The following is a 10,000-nucleotide window of genomic DNA, read 5'->3' as shown; positions in this document are numbered from 1 at the left end:
TGGGAGAGAGACAGTTTTAGGAAGAGGGACATAGTTAGGTTGTGTTGGAGGCCCTTCTTCCTTACCTCCATATCATCCCACTCAGTTTGCTACTGCTGGTGCTTCCGTTTCTGTTTCTGCTTCTATAAGTGGCAGTGCCACAACCACTTCTCATGCTCCTAGCACTAGTAGTTGTAGTGGGAGTGTTGCCATTGGACCTAGGATTCATAAATTTAGGTTGGATTCCTTCTTTGTGCCTCGCACTATTCCTGGGTCCCCATTGTTTGAGGGCATGGGTTGGAACAAGGAGGTCCATGATGCTGCTAAAATGGCAGTTGGTAGGTTTTGGAGCTACAACTGTATTCCATTCTTTGTAGCCAAGTGAATGTTTTACTAACTTTTATGTTTAATAACTTTGATTTTTTTAATTTTTATACTTGACTTATCTCATTGAATTTTTATACTTAACTTATCTCATTGAGTTTCTTTGCAACAAGTCTCCTTATTGGCAACAAATGGTTGATGCCATTACCATATGCGAGGCGGGGTTCAAAGCCCCTAGTGAGAGTGATTTGAGGGGACCCATTTTGTCTCAAATGGTGGATGATGTGAAGAAGGATTTAGATGAACAACACTAGATATGGAGCACTAAAGGCTGCACCATCATGACTGATGGTTGGACGGATAGGAGAAATAAAATTATCCTTAATTTTCTTGTTTCTTCTGTAGGTGATTGATTAATTTTAGTTTCATATAGTCTTTAATTTTTCATTTTTTATCTAATGGTTTATTGAATGATCATTGACCTAGCTTTATTTTTTTATTTCAGGGGGAACCATTTTCATCAAGTCCATTGATGCCTCCGCCCATTGCAAGAATGCCACCTACCTATGTGAGCAGATAGAGGAGGTGATTGAAGATGTGGGTGAGGAGAACGTGGTACAGGTGGTGACCGACAATGCAGCAATTTATGTTGTAGCGGGTAAACTTTTGATTACAAACTAATTTTGTTTGCAAATTAATTACTATCTTGTAGTTTGTACCTCCATTAATTACAATGCAACAAATTATGTTGTTGTGAGTAGACTATTGATGGAGAGGCACCCATCTATAGTTTGGACTCCATGTGCTGCTCATTGCATTGACCTCATGTTGGAGGATATTGGAAAAATCCCATGGGTCAAGAGATGTGTAGAAAGGGAAAGAAATGTCTGCAAATTTGTATATAATCATTCATGGGTGTTGGCTCTTATGAGACAATACACAGAGTAGAAGGAGTTAGCTCATCCAGGAATCACAAGATTTGCCACAAACTTCCTCACATTGTAGTCCATGCTTAGGTCTAAGTCTGCCTTGAGAAGTATGATTGTTGGTGAGGAGTGGTCTTCCTCATCCTATGCTACCACCCCTGCAGGGAAAGATATGGCAAACTGCATTTTTGATGAGCAAGGCTTTTGGGTCCCTTGTGATGAGGTAGTGAAGGTAATTTTTTTAAAATTTTAACTTCATGTTTATAACTTATTATATGTATTCTCTTATTTGCTTATTTTTCTAAATTACACAATTTTTTCAATTTTGCAGTTTGTTAAGCCCTTGGTGGTTTTGTTGCGAGTTGCAGATGGAGATAAGCCCGAAACGGGCTATATATATGAGGGCATGGATAGGGCGAAGGAGGCCATTATATTTGTCTATGGAGGAGATGAGAGCAAGTATGGTCCCATTTGGGAAATCATTGATAGGAGATGGCATCATCAGCTTCATAGGCCCATCCATTCGGCAGCCTATTATCTGAATCTGACATTTTATTTTATCCCTTCTTTCAAGGCTGATGTGGAGGTCCTTAATGGGATATATGCAATCATGGAGAAGATGGGACCTGTTGGTACTTCTTAGATAGACATTTTTTGAGAGCTACAGTTGTTCTCAGGTGCACAAGGGGAGACCTTCTCTCATCCTATCGCCAAAGATGGCAGGACAACTATGATGCCAGATAAAAATAAATTGTAAGGCTCAATTTTAGTTTTATTCAATACTATATTGTAACTTGTTAAATGAGTTCATGAGTGAGACCGATTTTATTTATTTTTCTCATTTCAAACTCAGATCATTGGTGGAGCTTTTTTGGCCCAGAGACACCAAATATTCAGAAGTTGACCATTTGCATCTTGAGCCAACCATGCAGTGCATTAGGTTGTGAGTGCAATTGGAGTATGTTTGAGTAAATACACTCCAAGAGGCACAATAAATTATCTGTGGAGAAGATGAACGATCTCTTCTTTGTTCACTACAACCTCTGCCTGAGAATGAGAAAGAATGCATTAGTTGACATCTCTCCTATCATTCTAGATGAGGTTGATCTTGAAGCAAAGTGGGCCAATAAGAATCAGACAGCTCCTAGGACTCCTATAACTATCTTTAGTGATGATGACATTGATTGGATTGACCAGGTAGATATAGAGGCTGAGGCTGTAGCCATGGCAGAGGAGGAGCAAAGAGCACGAGTAGAGAGAGGAAATTCTAAGACTCAGAGGGACACAGTTGTTCCTGGTGTTCGTGAGCATGACACAGTTGTTCCTAATGTTGGTGAGCATGGCATGGTGTCATGGGGAGCGACTATGGTTGTCGAATCATCTAAGACCTACTTTAAACACCTTCGCAGGCGACCAGGGCGAGAGGGTGCATGGCCCTTTGAGCCATAGGCTTGTAAACTTGTAGTTGTATTTACTATTTACTATTTACCTTTGGTATTTGTATGAAACATTTGATGATGATCACATGATGACATGGATTTTTTATTCCATGATTTTTGTAATATTATATACATTTGACAATATTTATATATGTATGTTTATTATTTTCCTCAACTACAATTTGCATTTATGCTTATGTGATTGACGTATACTTGTGTATGTAATCAAATGAGCCGAGTTTGATGATTTTTTTGTGTCTTTAAGGTGTATTCAATAAAGGGTGTCTGAAACAAGTTTTAAATCTTTAAAAATCCCTAAATTTCTTGAGTTTTTCACTTAGCCGAGTCTGGAGCCGAGTCCGAGCCGAGTCCGAGTCCCGTTTCTTTGATATATATATATATATACATATATATGTATATATATGTATATGTATATATATACATATATATACACATGTGTGTATATATATATATGTATATGTATACATATATATATATATATGTATATATATGTATATATATACATATATATATACATATATGTATATATGTATATTTTATATAGATACACACACACACACACATATATATATATACATATATATATATATCTATGTATATATATATGTATATATATATGTATATGTATGTATATATATACATATATTTGTATATGTATATGTATATGTATTGTTAGGCCCAATATAGAAAGCTAATGTATTGAGAGGGGAGGGGTGAATCAGTACTCCAAAACTTTTCTCTGATAATAACCTTACTATTATGCATAGACAGAATAGTGCAGTAACATAAAATAAAACTATAATCAACAGATAACAATCATACATGATTCACTCCATAACACATATATTTTGGTCATGCAGAAACTCTTGGTTAGAGAGAAAAATTGTCGTGGGGATGGCACCCACAACTTCACTACTGCAATAATAAAGAATGCTCGGTTAGAGCTACATCTAGCTATTTTTGATAGCTTATGCTGTTAGGAGTATCAAGATCAGTTAGATCTACCTTACAAAAGGATTTTTACAACACTATATAAGTGTAGCACCTGGTTAAAGGATTTACAATTTATAGACTTGGTTAGAGTCTTTTACCCTGTTAAAGGTTTCTCTTACAACTTCAAAATATTACAATAAAATAATTACAAATATCTACAACTTTACATTTGAAATGCTAAAGCAGATTCTATGTGCTCTGAATAAGATTACCTAGCTTGTAGCATACCTCGATAACCCATAATGAAACTCGGTAAACCCTTCTGTTTACTCTGTTCTTCGATTGTTCACTGATAACCTTCTCGGTGACCTCTCTGTGTCTCTGTAACAGTCTTCCTTCATGCATACACTCTGTTATCTCATTGCATCTCATATATCTAACCCTAAAATCATGTTGTATAAATAGATCTCTTACAGCGGTGATCTGATTCATTGCTTCGATCTTACAAAAAGATTCTTCGAATGAATAACTAAACAAAATATCTCATTGGTTAGATTGACTTTGTAATCATACACAATCTCCTAATGCAATTCCCAATGCAAAAATGGTTAGATGTGCCTCGATGTTGTAACACGTTTTCATGTGCATGTCCAGATTCAATGTATCTGGTAAAACGTTTCACTCAGTGAATATCAACTCGGTGAGTTAACTTTACCACTCGGTAGCCATGAAACTTTACTCGGTAAACAGCTCGGTGAATACTACGTTTTGTGACTGCTTTCTTCTGTAACTGACTAGACTGTTCATACCGACTTCTCTATGTGTACCAACTGCATGATTCAGTAATACTAATCGACTAGAATATAGTATGACTTTGGATATGAAACTAATGGTAATTTGATAAGTAGTAACAATATCCCCTTTTGACATTAGTTGAGATGTTTGACAAAAACTACTTACAAAGTCATAACTCAAAAACTATAGACTTGTCAAAATGACTATACTTGACAATATGTACAATAGTCAATAAAATATTATATGCAGCTATACTCCCCTTATCATTATCCTGTACATAACTCTGAATGTTGCATGTTTGATTTTGTTCTGTACTTGTGTGCTCTGAATGCTCTGTATATTCTGCTCGGTATACTCCCCTTGTATACAATACTCAAAATTGTGTTATCAAAACTGTACTACTCTCCAAGTGTAGAATTACTCCCCCTTTGCTGGGCTTTCCTCTATGTAGTAACATAATATTACTCCCCCTTTTTGACAAACATTAAAAACTTAATTTCCATCTGGAGGTGGTAATTGATCAAAAATAGTCTTATACTTGGTCTGGACGTCGGTGAGGGTGACTGAGAGTGAGTCCTTGAGACTTTCCATTAAGGAGTTCTGAGCTTGAATATCAGATAAGAGTGATATCAAGCCATCAAGAGTGCTTCCCTCTTGTGTAGTTGATAAGCTTCTAGCTCGGTTGAGCTGCTCCTGTACTGATGAGAGATGAGGAAGGAATAATGTTTGAAGGGTCATTATATCCATCCTAATTTTATGCTCTTCATTCCTTAGTTCTAACTGTTGAGCCATGAGCTATTGTAGCTTTTTGTAAAAATTTTGAACTAAATTAGGCTCAGTGGTCAACTTAGATGAGAGATCAGTGATCTCTTTCTCAATTGCATTAGTTTTATTTTTTATGTCTTTAATAAATAAAGAGAATGTACACAATTTCTGGAATAAATAAAGAATGTGCTTGAGTTGAGGGGACAACTCAGTAATGAATTTGACAAGTTTTACCTTGCCAACGACAATTGATTTTTGGACTTCCTCTATCATTTTTGTTGTGAGCTCTTTATCCTTGAGCTTGCTTAGGTACTCAGAGGCATCAACTCCATATGTTTCAACCTGATTAAGGAGTTCATCCAACTGAATATGGATGGCTGCATCAGTTGACACTGTTGCTGATGGTAGCATTTATGTGAGTAGTGTCCTAACCTTCTAAAGTACTTTGTTCTTTTTCTGTATGGCCAGTTGCTTCTCCTATTCGGCCTTTGCTTTGCATAGTTCACCGAATTCAATGAGTGCTTGCCCTTTCAATTTGGAAATGTCTACATTGGGCAACATGATCGGTTTAGATAAGTCAAATTTAAAACCATGCTTTCTCACCTTCTTCTCTTTTCCTTTGGTCTATGGCACTAAGACAAGTGCTTGTGAGGCTTGCTAACCCTCGGTAGGTTGCTCGGTAGATGCAACACTTTGGTCTGTACCTGTAGCAGTTGTAGTGTCTTTGGGTGGTTCGGTGCTAGGGGTCTTAGCTGTAATATTTGTAGTGCTTGTCTGTGCTTGAGACGTTTGATCTTGGGTTGTGTCACCTGTAGCTTCAGACTTGTTGCCTTCGGTAGCTTGCTTGGTGTCCTTGGGAGCTTCGGTTGTGATTGGTGGCTTCACTGACAGATAAGGCTGAACTTGTTCTAAGACAAATTCACTAGAGACAAGTTTTGCATTAGTGGTGCCTTCAATCATTTCCAGCTTCGGTGCTGCTTCATCCATTACATCTTCATCAATTTGTATAGTGTCAACCGGGTCTGGACCTTGCTCGGTGACATCTAGATCTTTCTCGGTGACATCAACAATTTCAATTTGAGATTGTTCACTGACATCCTTTTGTTTGAAGATCTCCTACCACTTGGCTTTAGTCTCATTTTCCACATCAATATATAGCCCATTCATCAATTTTAAGGCTCTCTATTTCACAAGAAATTTTGAATTGTATGTGGACAAATGCTCCTTGATTTCAGCTATGGACATGTCAAGAAATAGATGGACTAGACTTCTTTCTCTTATTTGTCTCTCCAAATCCATTGCATATTTCCATCTGTTGTCAATATGTGAGTAGAGTTCACTCAGAAGTGACTTTGCTAGTTCTAATGGTGCTAACCAAAACTTTAGAAGTGTACATATGACAACTTCTTCAATTTTTTGTTTCTCATCATTATTCCTAGACTCATACTTAACATATTTGAATCCTACAAATCCACCGTATTCTTTAAGATTGGCACAAAAATTTTCAACACTGTGAGTGTTTACCTTTTTGCTTTTCACAACCTGGAATTTGTTTGCATCATCAGACTCTGTATCACTCAACTCTTTTGCCAAAATGAGTCTCCGAGTAGATTTCTTGTAAGTCTTAGTTACCTTAGGAACAACAACAGTCTTTTGTTTCTTGCTCGGTGATGCAGTTGATGCTCTGGTGTTGGGTCTCTTTGTTGGTGGAGTCGGTAGGGCCTTTGTTACATCCTATTTCTTTCTTTTTAGAACTTTTCCCTTTGGCAACTCTGTGCTCAATGTTATTGTAGGCTCCTATGCTTCTGATTCTTCCTCGGTTATGACAAGATTGCCTTTGACAGGCGTAGAGGAGGATTCTTCCCCGAATTTCTCAGATAAAGCCTTTATCATCTTTGTAGCTTTTCTTGTAGCCCTAGGAGCTACAATGCTCATTTTTACTTTCTCCTTCACCTCTTCATAGGTTCCATACCTTAGTTCAGTTGCATGCCTTGGTAGTGATAAATAGGCATCAATTTGTTGTTGTGTGATATCATAATCAATTTCATAACCCATTGGTTGCAATGATTGAATCCTCGGTTCAACAACATTTACATAGCCATAATCAATGTCGACTTCAAAACATATATTGTCCTTGTATTTTTCGACCAGCTGTGGTGGGATCCTGTACCTGTTGTGCATTTTCTCTTGGAATTTGCTAAAGTAATCATCCATGATATCATTAAAGTTATCTCCTAACTTCTTGATGTAGTCATTGATCTGATGGGTGATAGGTCGGTGTAGCTCCCATACTACTTTACCGACTGAGGGAAAGAACTTCTCAAAATAGAAAAACATATATACAAGTAGTGAACCAAACTTTAGTGTGTTTGCCGAGTTGTTCTTCTTCAACTTCCTTATTGTGTTCAGGTTCTCAAATAAGTTCTTTAGTAGCACTTCACATAAGTCTACTTTCATTCCCTTCTTTACTATTTTGTAGGCCAGGTCCACTGCAGCACATGGTACACTATTTTCCCTTGCAGATTGGAAGAAACAATAACCAATAACTCTGATTGCAAATTTTAGTTTAGCATCAGTGACATTATTCAATTTTAGTCCTCGGTAATCAGATTCCACTCTGGTTAGACTGATTAGCTCCTTTTGTGATATCATTTTCCATGCATGAGCATGATCGTAGATGGGATATTCGGTGATCAGGTGAATGACTTCCTTCATGATCTTGAATGGTTTCTCTTGTAGCCACATGAAATCATCATGTACTCTGCTCAATACAAACTTAACCCATTGGGGTTTGAACACACGAGGATAGACTAGGGCTTCAGTTAATCCCTTGATTCTGATATGCTCAAATTTATTATCCAGTTTACCATCAGTGCACAATTCATCATATGTGTCACTAATCTCTACATGACTGAGTTCCTCAACATGGCATTTGGTAAAGAATCTGACATCTTCTACCAACAAGACTCAATCCGGGATGAGTGAAAATGCAGTTTTATCATCCGGTTCTGAGGCAACTTTAGGAGTTAGGGAATATTTTAGCGAGGGCTTCTCCACATTTTGGACAACTACATGGTCTTAGATCTTGGGCGCCATGGTAGATTTTGGGTAAGATTCGACAAGTTATCCTTTAGGGTTTACAAGTGACTGACTCTTCACACTCGGTAGACAATAGCAATTTGACTAGATCGGAAACTAGCTAAATAGTGTGAATAGATTGATGTAAATACCTCAAAATTCGCTCTGAATGAGGTTTGATCACTTTGATTTTACTCTGCTCTACTTCTCGAAAACTTGGGTGAATGAAAATGATCGTGAAAACACTTTTAAGTATTGAAAAATACCTTATCGGGCTCCGTGCAAGTTAGGTCAAGATATTAAATGCACTCGGTTCACCTTTTACCAATTTACTCCATTTTTTGTTTTCATTGAGTACCCAACTTAGCTTCATTAACCAACTTGACAGGTTTCCTGTATACACCGACTTGACAGGTTTCCTGTATAGTATATAAACTGACTAATTGCATCTTAACTATGCAGATTTTGAATCTTGTACATAATAGAATAGGAAATGTTATGATTCAACTTTTAAAGAATGCAGTCCCTTCATACCTTTTCTTGACTAATTTGAAATAGGTGCACCTAACTCGGTAGGTAAGGTGCTTTCTTCATCAGACATAATTTCTTTCTTTTTCCAAATCATCTTGAATTTTTCTTTCATCTCTTCAGTGTCTCTTCTCAGTTGATCTCTGCAATCTCCAATTAAATGTCCAACTTTGTGACAATGAAAACATGTCATACTAGGATTTCTCCATGATCTCTAGTTGTTCATTCCAAATCTTATAAAATAGTTGGCACTTATATGTCCATATCTTCCACAACATTCGCACCATATCCCTGTATTGTAATCCCATGGTACTGCTGCATATTGTCGATAAGGATCTATGTGAGTTCAGTAACCTACAGTGTTTGCTCGATGTGGATACTTTATGTAGTTCTTTTGCTTAGACCAGCACTTCTCGGTACCATGTCCATATCTATTGTAGTTTTTACAGAACCCTTTGAATTTTCCCTTATGATAGTTGTTAATAGACTTTGTCCTACATTGATTAGGTGTGTGACCATATTTATTTCAATTATAACAATATCCATTGGACTTAGAGATATTTAGTTGCTTACCTTTTTTGATCTAGCATATGTTGGTAGTATGACCTTGATTTCCATAGTAGTAGCAAATAGGCTTCTTCCTTTTGACGTTATTCCTTTTTCCATCTTGTTTTGATGATTCTCCTCTCTCGGTAGTATGAATTCCTTTCTCAGTAGAGTTTTTTCCTTTGTAACCGAGTCCTCCATCTTTGTAGAGTCTTCTTGTATTCAGTTGCTCATCCAACATCTTTGATGCTTCATAAATTTTCTCCAATGATTCTTTGGATTTATTTTATGTTTCAAGTTCACCAGTCAACCTTGATACTTCAAGTTTCAATGATTGATTTTCATCATTCTTCAGAATTGCTTCATGATGTGCAAAACCTAGTTGATCTGCCATATTTTGTTGAATACTAGTTAACCTTATGATTTCATCATCCTTTTCAGATACTAGAGCTTCAAGTTGTTGTTTCTCTCTTTGTAGATTTCTTCCTTTATCCTCAGCTATCCTTAATGCATCTTGAATTTCAGTCATTTGTGTATTGAAATGTTCATGTTCTCTTTTCATTGCTTTTAGTTGATCAGCCAATGCTTTGTTCTTTTCTTTCAACATTCCAATCATTTCTTCAGTCTCTTTAGATATACTGTTCTTAGATGATGCCTCGATTTGTT

The sequence above is a fragment of the Cryptomeria japonica genome, chromosome 3 (assembly GCF_030272615.1).
Source record: "Cryptomeria japonica chromosome 3, Sugi_1.0, whole genome shotgun sequence".
In the NCBI taxonomy this organism is placed as follows: domain Eukaryota; kingdom Viridiplantae; phylum Streptophyta; class Pinopsida; order Cupressales; family Cupressaceae; genus Cryptomeria; species Cryptomeria japonica.
Note: the sequence above shows the minus strand (reverse complement) of the source record.